Source organism: Sinohyriopsis cumingii, unplaced genomic scaffold, assembly GCF_028554795.1.
Source record: "Sinohyriopsis cumingii isolate HCF-2022 unplaced genomic scaffold, ASM2855479v2 utg001101l, whole genome shotgun sequence".
NCBI lineage: Eukaryota > Metazoa > Mollusca > Bivalvia > Unionida > Unionidae > Sinohyriopsis > Sinohyriopsis cumingii.
In genome coordinates this window covers 775,552-792,157 of record NW_028315960.1, presented here as the reverse complement: position 1 = coordinate 792,157, position 16,606 = coordinate 775,552, and the positions used below count along the sequence as shown (strand labels likewise).

The following is a 16,606-nucleotide window of genomic DNA, read 5'->3' as shown; positions in this document are numbered from 1 at the left end:
GTACCAGAGAATTTATTCCATAGTATGGACTGTTTGTCTTTGATACTGGCTTTGAGATCATTTGACTTATTTCAGCTCCTTCTCCGATCATTCTATTCTGCGATTATGACTTCCTCACGTTCATTAACACCATGAAAAATATTAACACAACGAACAACGAAACTTAGAGATTGTTGATGTGGAATTGTATCAGTTAAATCTACTTTTCAATTGTAAGAAAAAATCTTAAGAAGTAATACATGTGCGCGCGATACATTTATTACAAAGATAAAAATCTGTCTTGTAAAGCACATTATATAAATAACGGTCCTTGATTATTGCACAATGCTGATCACAGGAGTAATGCGGGAGACCTAATAGTCATTCATATCAGTCCGCTTTACTGTAGTACTCCTCCACTGCAGACATTTGGTCTCGTTCCAACTATGGTCAAGCTAATTGTATACAAGAACAATTGTGATATGGCGGTCTTCCGGAAATAGCACAATGATGACATCCTTTGTTTATACAACCCCATCCATGCTTGAGACACTCTGTATGAGAAGGAGAAAACGAGCCCATCAGAAACATTCCTATGAGGAGGATAGAAACGACGAAACAAGCAGACTTCATCTGCAAAATAAAGAAAACAGTTAACTTTGTTAAGGCAAACATCAAAATGAAACGAGATTATATGTAAGAAGACTCGCGGAAAAGACAATTTAAAAATAGAAAAACAATATTAAGACTGTCTGCTTGCCACGTAGATAGCATCTAATATATTTGATTTCGAGAGCCTTTTAAATCATTGCATTAAGGGAATGATGAGTCACAGTCGGGATAAATTGCAAATTATAGTCACTATTATTTTATACAATGTCTAATAATTCCTGATATTACCTTTGTGTTCCCAATTTCAGCAACGTTGTAATAACTGTGGATATGGACCACTCATTTTGTGATTACCCGGACTACGATACTGTTTCGCTCATTTCAATAAGATAATGTCAAGGTTTCTGATATCGTATAATACACTATTCATAATATTTAAAGTTTCTGTATTTCAGTACCTTCTCGAATTGTAATTTCATGTAGATAATAGATGATAATTTGTGCACAATATTGATTTTCTCTTAGAATTCAGATTAGTTCGGAATAACTCGCCTTCTTTATAAGGAGAACCAATCGACCATAGTGAGTAGTCCACTCAAATTATACCGATTCCCTAGAATCAAGACAGCATAACGTCTCAGGTGGGTTACGATTCATCTCAATGAAACATTGCTTATATTATTGCCTCCACATCCAGTCAAATTTGTCTCATTTTAGCCTATTCTGGTTTAACATTTTATTTAAATATGGCATGCTTGCACTTCTAGATAATAGAATTAATCATCTTCAAATAAATTAATCATCTTCAGTGCTAAACATTTGGCCTAATAGTTTATTCAATACGACATACATACATACATACATGCATACAGACAGACAGACAAAAATATACATACATACATACATGCATGCATACATACATACATACATACATACATACATACATTCAGACAGACAGACAGACAGACAGACAGACAAATATACATACATACATACATACATACATACATATATTTTACCTATTTACTTACATAATGTATACATACATCCGACATACACTCAATGGAAGAAGAATAAATGTATACGAAGAACTTACCCCCTATTCTTTGATCCACAAATTCTTATATATTCCTCTTTGACTCGCTCAATACTAAACACAAGGCTAAAATGACGTGACCTATCACCATTCACATATATATCCTCTTTCAGAAATAAGTATATGCTATTTTAATTCGACTAGTCAGATGACATAATTTCCCGCATGAATGCTGACAGTACACATTAAAAGGTAAAATGAATTTCACCTACCTAATCTATCATAACAATGGCAGGTCTGAATTTATAAAAAATGAAACCGCGTATAATTACGCATTTTGTGTGGACAAATCAACAAAATAAAAACTAGTTTGACAACAATAAAAACTGAGACGTAGTCATAACGTTGGGAAACGAAATCAGAAGTATCTACAAACAATAAAATGCACAGTTTTGAAAACCATTGCTCAGAAAAGAAAAACTCCATTTTAGCAACAGAGAAAACGTATTACTGTATAACACTTCAAATGAACGACAGAGAACAAAATATTTGGCCCTTTACCGCTACAAATATTATTCAGTTATGGAAGCAAATAAGATTTCATTTTTTTAAACAGTCAATTTGCAGACTTTGTAACTGAACGGTCTACTTTCACATTATTTCGTTAAAACATGTACTTACAAAAGAATTTATATTAATGGCATGGATGACCGCTGTCAGGCAAACATTGTTCGAATTCAAACATTAAAAAATTACAATGATTGATGCATGTTCATTTTTACAGTAAGAAAGGAGATCACATACCATTCATAATTCATGATTCTTTGAGAAAAAGTTTCGAAGGGGAAAATGCCTGAAAAGGATCAGCTGGATGAAGGGAAGATGTTTTGCAATGAGAAATTTAAGGTTCTGCTGGAAAGATTAAAAATGAATTCTTATCAACGTTTTGTTCGACACGAAACCATCTATATTGGAAAGGTTTAATATAAACTTAGAGACAAGAAAGTAGAAGTATTTCACAAAAAGCCCCATGAAATCTAGTTGACCCAAGAAAAGAAAAACATATCATGGGAACTCTATTGGTCGCTTGATATTTGGAACACCTAAATTTAATATAGGTTATATTCAGAATTTTATAACGAGAAAACAGTTTTTAAGCAGTTAGAATCTTTATTATATAAAAGAAACAACTCATTCAAGTATTGTATGTTATTTAGTTATTTAAAGACTGGACTAGTTGAAGGGAGAGAATATGGAATGTGTAATGTAAGAACTATAGTTATCCCAATACGACAAAAAAACTGAAATACACAATCAATATATATTTTGAAGACCGCCGGAAAAAAATGTAAAATGTATGTATTTTCAGCAAATGCAAACGAATATGATAAATATTTTAACTGTTAGATGGAAAATACAATAACCAATCCACCGAAAGTATACCGTTTATCCGGAGATGATTCGTCAGCGACACGCAACAGAGGAGATATAATAACAGAATTAGAAGCGCACAACTTGGTGTGTTGCAACAAAATGAGTTTCTAGAATGTGACATATGCGGGAAGAAACATAGCATTATGCCATTTTATTGGTAAAACAGAATGCAAATTTGTGTTGAAACCAATCTAGATAATTTCTTATCAGCTTAATACAATTCATTACTGAAGAAATGGAAAAAGATAATATTCAATAAGTTTAGCGAAACATGAAACTGGATTAAACTACTATCTAACAGGAGACAAACATGTTGTTAAATAATACAAGCTGGACTACGAGATCTTGATTCAATTTGAAAGATAATAAAAAAGTATAAATGTTGATACATCATAAGGACATTTCGTTCAAAGAATCTATGCCAATTACACCATAAAGTAAGCATTTTAATATTAACCATGCACGATTTTACCACAAAAGCTTCTGTTACAAAATTCGCACAGAATTGACCCAAATTGATTACATAGTAGGACGATTTAAAGATGTTGAAGATGGAGTTATCTCAGAACTTTGCAAAGTTTCATTTGAGATTTGGTAATAATTGCATTTATACAATATATATGATACAAAACACAAATAACAATTGTAGAGCGAGAAAAAAGAAGCAATTTACATGCAAATGTGAAAAAACACAATATATTTTTAAAAATAATGGCCTTCAGACTAATAAACCTTTAACTACAGCACCTTACCATTTTCCTGCAACAACGTGTAATAATCAATTTGTGTCAAGCACAAGTTCAACCGCCTAGATAGCTAGCGAGAGAGACATTTACTGTACTGAAACTCATTTTAAAAATAAAATCTCTGAAGCATTTCTGATAACTAAACTTTAAAGTCTTATATCTAAAATTATATACACAGAGTAAAGTGTGACAATAAATTTTGGCCGAATCATATAAATTAGACAGTGTGTATGGTAACACCAGGTTGTGATATTTCCTTCTGGCATTTAGTAATTAAATTATTCCACAATTAGTAAAATGAGACAGGTTTGTGTTTTCCTTGAAATGAGAAATCGTTTTTCTGAACATAGAAAACATGCACGTCTAAATATCATTTGTATCCGACCAACGACAAGACTAACTCTAGATAATTTAATTCGATTATCTCGAACAACAGATTGTTAATATTTATATATGACGTTTTGCAATTTTGTTTTACGGTGAAAAGATACGACATTTAATTAAGGAGCAATAAATTTGTGACTTTCATTCTTTGTGCTGGAACAATACGTCCTCATATTGCTATGTTTAAGAGAAAAGTAATACACACCAACCTACTAGCTGGACATATGTTGTTCAGATGGCAATGGGTTAGTGACGTATGTATTGCTACGTTAAACCGGAGCATCAGGACTATCGAAATTTGCATTGTGAACAGTTACAAAAAGAATATATAATATACTGTTTATTTATGGACGTTCCGATGAAAAATGACAGTCTCGAAGTTTGAACAAAGTCAAATTTAGAAAACGACAAAAACAAATTATTGTGTAAACGTTTACACTGATACTACTAGTGGCATAAGTTATCATGGTTTTCTTTCTTAATAATCTACGAACCTCTAATCTTGATATGCGCGAAAAGTTCGATCACGTATACCTCTTATTTTCGAGTCTATAGATTTTTATTAGAAGAGCACGCAATTGAAGGAAGTAGAGTGCAAATCCCAAATAACTCATAGTAAGGTGATGTGAATCATCAGCTATTACCGTCCAAAGTAATCAACAGTACTGGACATCTATTAACAAGAATTATACCATCTTGTCTTATCGCACTAACTGTTTGCGACTATTACAAACGTCTAAGTTTTAGCAAATCAGTTATGAAAGAAAACCTGTCTTTTATTTTGTTTACTGTGTGATATATTTGTCTTCTCTACACTATTTTTCTGATTTCAGGCACTGAAATGCAGCTTCTCTATTGGATTCTGCTGACTTCTGAGCAACTGCCGATCCTAGATACACCCTATAGCAGGTATGTTACTGCTATTTTAGATAATGGCAATGAGTAATAAGTGATTATATTCTCAAGAAAGAATTTTAGTCGAGAAATTGTTCAATTGATCGTCGTTCGCAGATCTCGTGAGATAAACGTTTTAATCATTTAAGTATGTTTGCATGTTTATATGAAGACTTGTATTGAATATTATTATGTCACGAGCTTCTTCATTCAACACTATATTCCCTTACAAATGCATATGCATATTTGTTATCGAACGATATGTATTATTGACACTATTATTTGTCATCAAAACCAAGTAATGCTATGATATTTCAAAGTGAAAACCACTTGTTCCTTTTACAAATTGTAGTAACACATTTGATCAATTGTTTTCACTGTTTTGGATCAAATAATATCAGCAGCCACACCTTGAGAAATTAGTGAACTAACCAAGCATACAAACAAGCCTTTCACTGGCTTGGTTTTATAAACATGTTTGACGTTGATTGATGATTTTTTATTTTTCCCTTAACAACAATTCATGATTACTTATTAAATGAGGTAATAAAGACGTATTAAACAAAACAAAAAGCCCACCAGTGTTGTGCCATTTGGTACAAATGAAACAAAACTTGTAAAATTTCAAAACAATTATTTACATCTCGTGCAGTTTATATATTTTAATTTCTAGTTATGCTGCTAAAATGTGTTCAGTAGAAGAAGTAATAACAGCATTTTCGCTACTTATTCTTTTTTGGGAGTACTAGTGAAGACCATGCATTACGTGATGATGATGTCCTCTGTTAGTTCAAATTGCACATAGTAACAGATAAGTAACGGTTGCATAGTAATTGAGGTTACCATCAATGGGTGACAAAAATATAAAATGTCAGGAGTGTATTGGTTTTTGTCCATATTTAATAGCAAACGATCTAGCCACGAATGACCTTCTCAAACAAAATTTTCCCGTTCCAATGCATGAGTCTTGCGTATAAGCTTGACCTTGGAAAATCAAAAACAAGACAACATGCCAAACAAAATGTTATTTTCCATAATACAATTAAGTACTGCACAAAAAGCCTTTACAAAAGCACCAAGCGAGTCTATTTTTGCATCAAAACCGGGACTTAGGAGCCTGAGTGGACTAAGGAACGCACCTGTACAGATCACACCTCTCCGCATGGGTTCGAGTTTTGGCTAAGCTAACGTGGGTATGTGAGATAGCTTGCAAGTAGCTTCCCGTGCTCGGATGCACTTTCCGGGTTCTTTTTCCACCAAATATACTGGTCGCACTGCATAACCTATCATGTGCAGAAAAATGGTGTTTAATTCAAAAAACGAAATCAGATCTCTAAATAATATTTCATCCATTGGTGAAGTTATAGATGCATTTGTCCCATTATGCAAGACATGCGAAACAAAATTGAATATATTTAAAACATAGCTGGTGCCAAATATATAGGTTTCTATTATGAAATGTAAAGGACAGGGAGTAGTATATTTGCGTCATTTTATTAGCAGTAATTTTTATTTGCCCCTGATTTACATATAAAGGTAAAATACACATATATAGGTAAACCATAATTACCTGTATAAATTACCATCCACGGAAGAGTAGAGGACAAGATTACTCGAGGAAAAGGTATTTTAGAACGTGAGTCATGTATGCTAAGTATAACAAAATCATTTTATTCACATAACCATGAACAGTGCTTGCACGCTGCTATACATGTTTATGTGTTATTTTAGAATCTAATTATAGGCCAAAACTTCAAAGTGGTATAACTGGTATAAGGCACTCTTTTTAACCAGTCGCACAGAGATCTCAACTCTGTCCGTGTGTGTTCGAGTGTCGGCTAAACCAACGTGAGTATGCGTGAAAGCTTGCCAGTAGCCTCCTATAGATCGGTGGTACTTCCCAGGGTCTTACTATCTCTTCCTCCACCATATATATTGGCCGCCCTATAAAGCTTATCATGTACAAAAAATCACGTTGAAACACATAAAACCAACAAAACAGGACCAAATGAAAGGTCAGAGAGAAAAGCTCATGTAAAGTAATCAATACTTAAAAATACACGTGGCTCTCGTTGACTATATCATGGATATATTCACAATTACGGTGTAAATAGACATTTGGAGCCAAATAAAACAGACTTGTTCGTATTTGTTATAATTTTTGTTCCCGTCATTATTTTAGATATTCAAGCTATGATCAAAAACATGTGGCTACGCGAACAAGTAGAAAGTCATTGGTATCTAACCTTTTGTCTCTACACTGTTACAGACCCTGAAAAATTGAAGTACCCCTTAGAAATAAAAACGGCCAAAAGCAAGATTGGCAAATGTGTGCAAAATTAAAGAACAAAAATAGATGGAAGTAGAAACAAACAATTAAATGTTGTAACCAAACGCCTTATCTTTACGTTTAAGGCATTGTAGTGAATACCTTGATCTATACAAAAGTACGACATTGCAAATATACACCTTTTTAGTGAAAAGAATCTGTCAGAATTCAATCAAATATTTGACTACCTATGATTATGGACAACACAATTACTTGGCAAAGCTATATTTTAACTACGTATAGTTTAATCTAATATAAAAATTTCCGTGTGAGTTTATTATTATTTTGTTGATTTATGCGTGTTAGAGTATAACATTAATATTCGCTAGATTGCTTCTGAAAACGAGAAATAATAAGAGTACATTGTTGCTAAAAAGCAATGCAAATGATATTACATTTGCAGTGCATGTGCATTGTGGCAGTCTACTGAATTATTTTGAAAACACTAAAATTTAACTTTTCCATAATGACATCTGAAATAAAGCATTAACTTCCACTATTCAAATGTCAAACAAATAAAACCATTTTCGTATTGTGAAGGGCGTGCGTTAATTGAAGCACTAGATGGATTTTGATGCATTATACTGTACGTGTGGTTACGTACAACGTCATTCAACCAGTCTGGTGTCCTTCATTGGATGCATGTGACGCTTTTGTAGACAAAGATGATAATACATTTTAATCATGCTTGACAAGTACCAGACAGTAATAATGGATACATCGTTTACTTCAGTTTAATGTAATTGGAACAAAAGATTAGGTGAAATCAATTTCTCTTGAGGTGCCAATAATAGGCCTGCATGATATTTCTTAGATGATACCTCCTAACTCGAGACAAACTACTGGACGGAGTTCGATTTTTACATCGTTGCTTGTAGCACATGCTAATATTAACCATCTATAACCAGCAAATTAAACGTTTACATTTTTAACAGAACTTAAACGAAAGAAATGTTGAAGTAGTTCACATAGAACCAGATTACATAATGGACAAGGATACAGCAACAAGATTCACAGAAGAAAAAATATATAAAGTAGAATTCGTAGTCTGAATTAACTTGTCTATCTAGAATAAAGTAGACCTGTGATTTGAATGACTTTGTAACTCTAGAACAAGACATAGCTGCAACTAATCTGAAATGTTAATAAATATTAATGCTTCAGTTGTTTGGATTTAAAAGAATAAAGCAGTATAATCACAAAAGCGATTTGTGTACAAGGGCACTTGTTGAGTTATAGTTCAACGGACTTTATTATTGCTCTTGGATCGGATTGAAAAGGGCAAACCAGGTTTCGTCGGCTGTCTTAATCTGACTCATACGTCTCTGGTTACATTTTGGATAGATTTTGCGAGTATCTGTTTCTCGATTTCAGCCGTATCTGACTATGATCAGCAGTCTACAAATTCTGTATCCTTCTTTCCTAAATGTTTTGGAAGTTACTCTGCACTGTATTAAAAACAGCCGAAAGTTATTATCCGTGATAACATACATATCTAATACAGCGTATCGAGCACCTTATCAATTGCTCCTTTCCAGTTCAACAATCGCATACAGAGGTCTTCTAGAACGATGACACCACCTTCTGTGGATTCGTAAACATTTTTAAAATGTTGAAACCACCTCAAACGTTTATGATATGACAGAGCATTCTATCTGTAAAAGTTTTCAATCAGGTGAGTAGAGTATGGTCTTTCCATTGTAGAAAAATTATCTCCTTCTCAGACATTGTCTGGTCACTAGCATTTACATGTGGCATTTATATATATATATATATATATATATATATATATATATATATATATATATATATATATATATATATATATATATATATATATATATATATATATATATATATATATATGCATGCTTGCTTGGTGGCTGCGCGTAACACTGCATATCCTATTATAGAATGTTATTTTATTATATGACTGGTTCAAAAGAAATAAGAAAGATACAGCAATCTATAAAGAATAACAAAGTTATGACAATCGATTCCGAACTTATCAACTATACATCGTAGAAAGCGGTTTCCAAAGTATTTAAGCACGAAATGTAGGTTCAAGTTCCATGACGTCGAATGAAATATGACTCCAAAATGACTATAGAGAAAGAAAAACGATGATTTTGAACATTTTTTTTTTTGTTCTATCTTTATTTTTAATCAGAATTAGAGAACATCACATTTTTCGGACTTTGTTTGAACTTGACCTTAGTTCTCTCATTGTTTCGTTGTTTCTTTTGTGTGTGTGTGTGTGTGTGTGTGTGTGTGTGTGTGATTTAGGTTTTTAACGTAGCTTTAACAACTGTTCAGTCATATCGCTACGATGTCTGCAATGTGACAGTTTATAGTGATGTCTAGCACTGGGGCATCATGCCGCAGACATGTAGCATCATGCCCCACCCAGTCACGTTATCCTGACACCAGGCCGACCAGTCCTAACACTAACCTCTTTATGCTGAGCGCCTAGCGAGGCAGATGTTAGTACCATTTTTAAGTCCTTGGTATGAATCGGCCAGGGTTCGAACCCGCGATCTCCCGCATCCAGGCGTGAGCTCTAACCACTAGCGGTGTTAAGGTACGTGAATGTTACGTGAATATAGGGATATATCTATTATTAATAATGAATATATCGAATACATTTATTCAGTAGAAAGTATAGTATCATGGTATTTTATAAAGTTAATATTGTATTCGATATTGTTTATTAAATTTTGCAATTCTATCTTAAATCGAATTATTACGTCATGTTAATTTCAGTTAATTGCAAAAAATATTTTGCAAAATACCCACTATACTACCAAAAACCCTAACCTGTGGATAGAAATAGGAAAGGAAAACTTTACCTGTTGACGCCGCATTTGTTTGACAAACAATTTTCTGCTCTTCTCTATCGAAATGGTATGCTATTTTCTTGCATGCAATTTGTTATGTTTTATGCTTCAATATATTTGAGCAATATATTTTTAGATTTTATAGTCGTTTGTTTGTCATATACAAGATTATGTGTCCTTCATAAAAGAAAATTCATTTTTTACTTGATTTTTATTTTAGAGAATTTGTATTTTTGTGAGAAACTATTGTCTGCTTTTTATTCTTCACCCTATAATAATGAGATACTTATTTATATATGATAACTATTTCCAGCAGAAAACTGGTTTCGAAACCTGAAGCTGTGTTTTAAAAGTCTCAGTTATTAATTAAATTTCCAGCCTACACACGGACAGATTTTTTAATTTAACAATACATTTCTTCTTTTAAGTATATATGATAAATATATTGTAAGTACATTTAGTTATTCAGTTAATATAAGGATACTTTAAGTGTTTGCATAAACACGTGACCAATAAAGCCTCGAGTTTTATTATTACAGTTCAACCTATAAATCTAACCCAGATTTTAAACTCAGATTTCACCATTCACGAGATTAAATATCTTTATAAATTTATACAATTCATTTTTTTTTTAAAATTAAGATGAACCTTTGAAATTAACCCGTCCCGTCCAGTATGCATTAGTATTTAGTATTATTTAATCAACGAGACGTATTATGAAAAGTCCGGACTACTTTGCTCTCGAATACAATTTATGATTATAGCCAGGACCAATCAATAACTAAGTACTAGTATGCATTTTCTGAGTAAAATACATCATGAAAATAGAGAAATAGCTTAAGAGAGAAAGCAGGTAAAAATCTAGGCGCTTTACAACATTAGACAACACCTATAAGATAAAAAACATATACTAATATTATTACAAAAACAAACACCATGAAATTAGAAAAACATTAAAAAATAAAAAAAAAACATGCTGAGAATATTTCAGGTAGGAAACATTATTAGGTCTTTAAGTTTGTTCTTGCAGTCGAAATAAGTGAGTTTTGACAGCCCTCTTGAATGTGATCACTGTGTCTTTGTGTCTAAGTTCAGTGGGCAATTCATGCCACGTTGCTGGGCCCTGGTTGCAAAAGAACTCTGTCCATATGACTTTGTTTTCATAGTGGGAATAATGAGTATACGATTGTCAGAAGAGGAGCGTAAGTATCTTGCTGGTGCGTACACATGGGTGAGATCGGATAGGTATGTTGGACTAGAGTCCGACAGTGACACGTAGCACAGAGAACAAATTTTGTGTTTGATTCTGGATCGAATGGATAGTCAGTGTAGGGTACAGAGCAGCGGGGAGGTGTGCTCTGATCGTGGTACTCTAAGTATGATCCGAGCAGCTGTGTTTTGAACTTTTTGACGTTTCTGGAGTAGATATTGAAATGAACCAGACATAACTGAGTTACAATAGTTCAGTCTTGAAAGTACTAATGAACACACAAGTGTTTTAGTGGCATCAACTGAAAGATATTTGCGAATTGAGCTGATGCGTCTCAGCTCAAGATATGCAGCCTTGCATATGTTCATGACATGTTGGTGCAATGTGAGAGTACTGTCCAGAGTAACACCTAGGTTTCATACTGATTGTGTGAATTTAATGTTGGCGTTGCTGATATTTATTGTTTGAGGTAAAGGATGTGAATGAGAAAATATTTGTGTTGTGATCAGAATGGCCTCAGTTTTATCATCATTCATCTGCAGCTTGTTACATGTCATCCATGGTTTCACATCAGAAATGCACCTCTCTACACCTTGGATGGTAGCATCAACTTCAGTTGGGTGGCTAAATTTGTATATTTGCGTGCCATCAGCGTACAATTGATGAGACACGGGATGATGATCTATGACACTTGAGAGCGGCTGAGTGTACAGAATGAAGAGAACAGGTCCAAGAACAGACTCCTGTGGAACACAACAACATAGATCAACTGGGCAGGAGTGTATTTCAGTTTCAGATACAATCTGTGTCCTGTTGACCAAGTAGGATTTGAACCACAGTAAGGCTGTATCATCAATGCCAACTACATGCTGGAGACGGTGAAGTAATATATCATGGTCTATTGTGTCAAATGGTGCAGAAAAATCAAGGAGGGTGAGGACTGAAATCTTTCCGCTATCCAACGCAGAGATAATGTCATTAACTACTTTTAGAAAAGTAGTTTCAGTACTGTGGCAAAGGCGATATGCAGATTGTACATTGCTAAAAAGACTGTTTGAATTTAGATGAGATACAAGCTGGGATAGAACAACCTTTTCTAAGATTTTTGATATGAATGGGAGAATAAAAACTGGGCGGTGGTTCTTTAAATCGTTATGGTCTAGTGTTGGTTTCTTCAGCAGAGGCTTTACAATGGCAGTTTTGAAAAATTATGGGAATACCCCGGATGAGATAGACATATTAATAACATCAGTTAGTGAAGGCAATACTGGATCTAAGCACTCAAGCAGCAGTGATGTTGAAAATAGAGGTTTATGACGTGTCATTAAAAGTATTATTGGATAAGAACATAATGAATACCTTTCCAGTTATTCAGACAAAAATAATGTATATGCTTAAAAATATTTAATTGATTTCTTAATACAACAAAGTTGAAGTATTTTGCTGAAACTAAAAAGAGAAAATGAGTAGATATATTACAAAATGTTTTGGGTGGATATAATCGATTCTATCAACGATCTATAGACATGCCGTGAATTGAAGCAAGCACGTAAGAAGAAAGGATCTAAAGAATGAAACCACAGATACCTATCGAGCGTCCAACATAAACAATTCAGAAAGGCAGTACCTTCGAATACGTCTACTGTTGTTCAAAGCTATCATCCAAATTTCAGGAAGGAGATTTTTAACTTCCGATATGTAATTTTAGGAGATTCCATGGTATGTTAATATAAAGACATAAAGGGAAACAAAATATTATAAAATTATGGGTTGTGTCCACAGGACAAGCAAATATGAACCAGTAGAAAAGGTTGTGCAACAAAATATATTGCAGTAGTGATACCTAAACATATGTATGCTGTATACATGTAACCAAGTATATATTCTGCGTATTACCCAATAAAGTCTGTTGCTGAAATGCAACGTCGAAAAATTCACTGGATACGATGCTAATATTGTGAAAATATAATAAAACATAAATGCAATGATGCTGGAGGAGATGAGAACCTCGGATAATACAACTAGAAACAAATGTCTGTGAATGTGGAAAAGCTTTTAAAAGAGGTTATATGTTCAGTCACAAAGGTATACTTCACTAAACTTTTATAATGGACATCAAAACAAACTTTTTAAAAATATTTCATCGCAAATGCGATTGAAATAAAATAGAATTATCTAAATGGCAGAAAATTTTAATGATACCAAAATCAGCGAGAAGGAAATTACAGGCTTATCTAAAACAGAAATTAAACGATTTGAAAATATGCCGCAAGGAGCTACAAGACTTTTTGATAAGATACTAACCTGAATTTTGTATTTTTTCTAAGAAATTAATTTATTCTCATTGAAAACAATAGCTAAAAAGTAAACATTTAAGTTCAGTAAAAGTCCATTTTGAGTTATCAATTTGACTTGCAAGAAAGTAAAAGATGAAGATGGGACATATTATCATTTCAATTACCTGTTACACGTGTAATTAGGAAAGAAGTTATGGTATGCATTGGTATTTTAATAAGTAAAAGTATTTAACTTAACTTGTTGATAATTTTATGCAAATATAAGAATATTTATGCATATGATTTACCAGGATGGATACTAATTAAAAATGTCTGTCTTCATGTACAGCAATAATAATAGCTATTGTGTATGTACTATAATCTAGTTGAGAGCTATCTAACGATCCGCGACATAGACTTACATATATAATCTTTATAAATATAAATATTGTTTTTAATAAATGTCATACGAACTCACAAGATGTAGAAGTACTAGGAAATAAAGTTTGTTATATCTCACCCGTGCGAAAGAGAAATCTTGCTTTTTGCCAGCCTTATTTTTCTTATTTCGGTCCGGTCGTCTTAGTTGGGTGGTCTCGTTCATGGTGACCGCGCGCTAGAAGATATTTATCAAGGGAAGCAACCATTGTTGTCTTCTGCTTGACTCCAGGGAGTTGTTTTAAATCAAACCAACGCCGACATTTTCGGATATTTATTTCACTAGGTTTTGCAGGAGAGAAACAAATAACCTAAAAAGAGGATTCTAACACACAACGTAAAAGATAAGACATAAAATGGGGTATAAGCTAGGGCAAAGCTTGAGTAGTAATTTGTCAAAATTCACTTAAGCATGACAAGGATCCTTCCTTGCTTCTCGATGACTGGGCAACAAATGAAAAATTAAAACAATGCGAAACGGTCATATAAGGCAGATTTAAAGTATTGGACAAATACTTTGCTACAGTTATTTTAGAGCATTAAAAGGTTCATACTAAACATAAAACATTGGGACACATAAAACATCTAGAATACTATTCTGAGGAAAACACTGAGAGACGCGCTATACATGAAGTGTCAGCATCTAACTCAACATTCTCTCAAATGTTTCCTTTGAATTCGTCAAAATCATGGAAATGAATACGATCCAGCAAGACTGACAGGTAAAAAAGACTTACATACTGACTAATATACAAATAATTGAATTTAAAGAATCCGATAAATCAAATAAAATACGGACAGCGCAATTTAGATAATTTCAGTTTGTTAAAACAGAAATGAATTTGTAAATGTGTAAACGAATGAATGAAATAACTGATTACTCATCAAGCATTACGTAATGAAAACAAACTCGTATTCAGAGAGCTTTAAAACCTATGTTACATTATAAGATAAAGAACTTGACTCAGAAAGCAATTTGAGGTCTCTCCAAAATGTATAGCAAGCACATCATACAAAACATTGAGACAGACAGACCGACAGAGACGTAGGGAGAGTTTAGCTAGATGGTACCCCTAGCTACATGACATTTTATAGTTATTATTTGTTATAGGTATAATGGGAAGTTCTGAATGATATAGATGTAATAGTTGATTGGTTTATGGCCCTGAATTTTACCAAGCAAGAGAGGCCCTAGAAAGTAAACAGACAGATCTAACGAAGAATATGGACCGAAACAAACCCCAAACTGTAGAGGCCGTCGGCACTGTTGACATGAATAAACTGTTTGAATCATTGAGTTTGGCCCGAGCACAGCGTCAAGTCTACTAAACACTTTATGGTTTAACAATATGTTGCACATTGGGGTATGGGTGGGTGTGAAGAACACAGAAACATAAAGTGGGGGAGATATCATATTAAAGCAAGACGGCGAATTTGAACTAGAATACTTAGCATTTAATTAGAAACAGAAGAAGACGATGACAGGGATGGACATTAAAAAACACAAGAAATGAAAACGCAAGGATGTACGCTGACCCCTTCTTTCCAGACAGATGTCCTGTAAATATATACAAATGTTATAAATAAAAAAAAAACGTTAAAGTGAACTTATGTGACTCTGACCAACCATTTTACCTTGCCCGTGTAACTCACATCCATGCACGTGGGACAAATAAGCAATGGTTTTCATGGGCACCAGTTAGGGCAACAAAGCTTAACACACAAATGAAAACTAAATGGCTATAAAAGCAAACTTGCCAGATTGTGCTTCTTAACGAATTACAAATTCAAGGGTGAGAAAATAGTTATCTCCAAAATTAATACAAAACAATGTTCCTGACACATAGGCTATACATATCTGGCCACGAAAATCCCAACTCTCTCAATAACTATCGAAAACTTAGTAACAATCAGACTTGTTATGTCAAACCTGCTTTCTTCTAACTTTGTTAAACATCCTCATTGTCCCCAGTTGAAACAAAGATGTAAATACCGACAGGACAAATCATTCACTAACCAATCAGAAGGAATCATTGATCGATCCACACGTTTATTCCATAAGATTTTCTTGTAGCATATCATTGCACTGCTAACAGCAACACTTGCCAATTTGTAACGAAACCGTGAACATTATAGTTCGGACATGGTTTATCAGCTAGGGGCTGTGTTTGGAAGTGTTTTCATACACGAGAGTAATTTTACAATATATGATTTACAATACCAGTATGGCACATATAGCTTCAACCCCTCTAAAGAAAAGGAGATTAATATACGATAGTCACACAGATCTCTAATTACCCATGAATAAACCAGCGAACAGTCGCTCATGCTAAATTTTTCTCTTCGATATTGCCTCGATATGTGTAACCAGTATAGTGTCATTATTTACCATAGAACTTCTTCTAAATTAGAAATTACGAAAATGAAAAGG

The 16,606-nt window shown here is 33.5% G+C and overlaps 1 long non-coding RNA gene across 1 annotated transcript; it reads right to left on the bottom strand.

The window, feature by feature from the left end:
- Positions 1-236: 236 nt before the first annotated feature.
- On the bottom strand, positions 237-1,887 carry LOC149772849 (uncharacterized). Its single transcript, XR_016417576.1, has 2 exons — positions 1,688-1,887; positions 237-612 (listed from the first exon to the last, which is right to left on the bottom strand). It is a non-coding gene; the product is annotated as an uncharacterized LOC149772849 (long non-coding RNA).
- Positions 1,888-16,606: the final 14,719 nt, after the last annotated feature.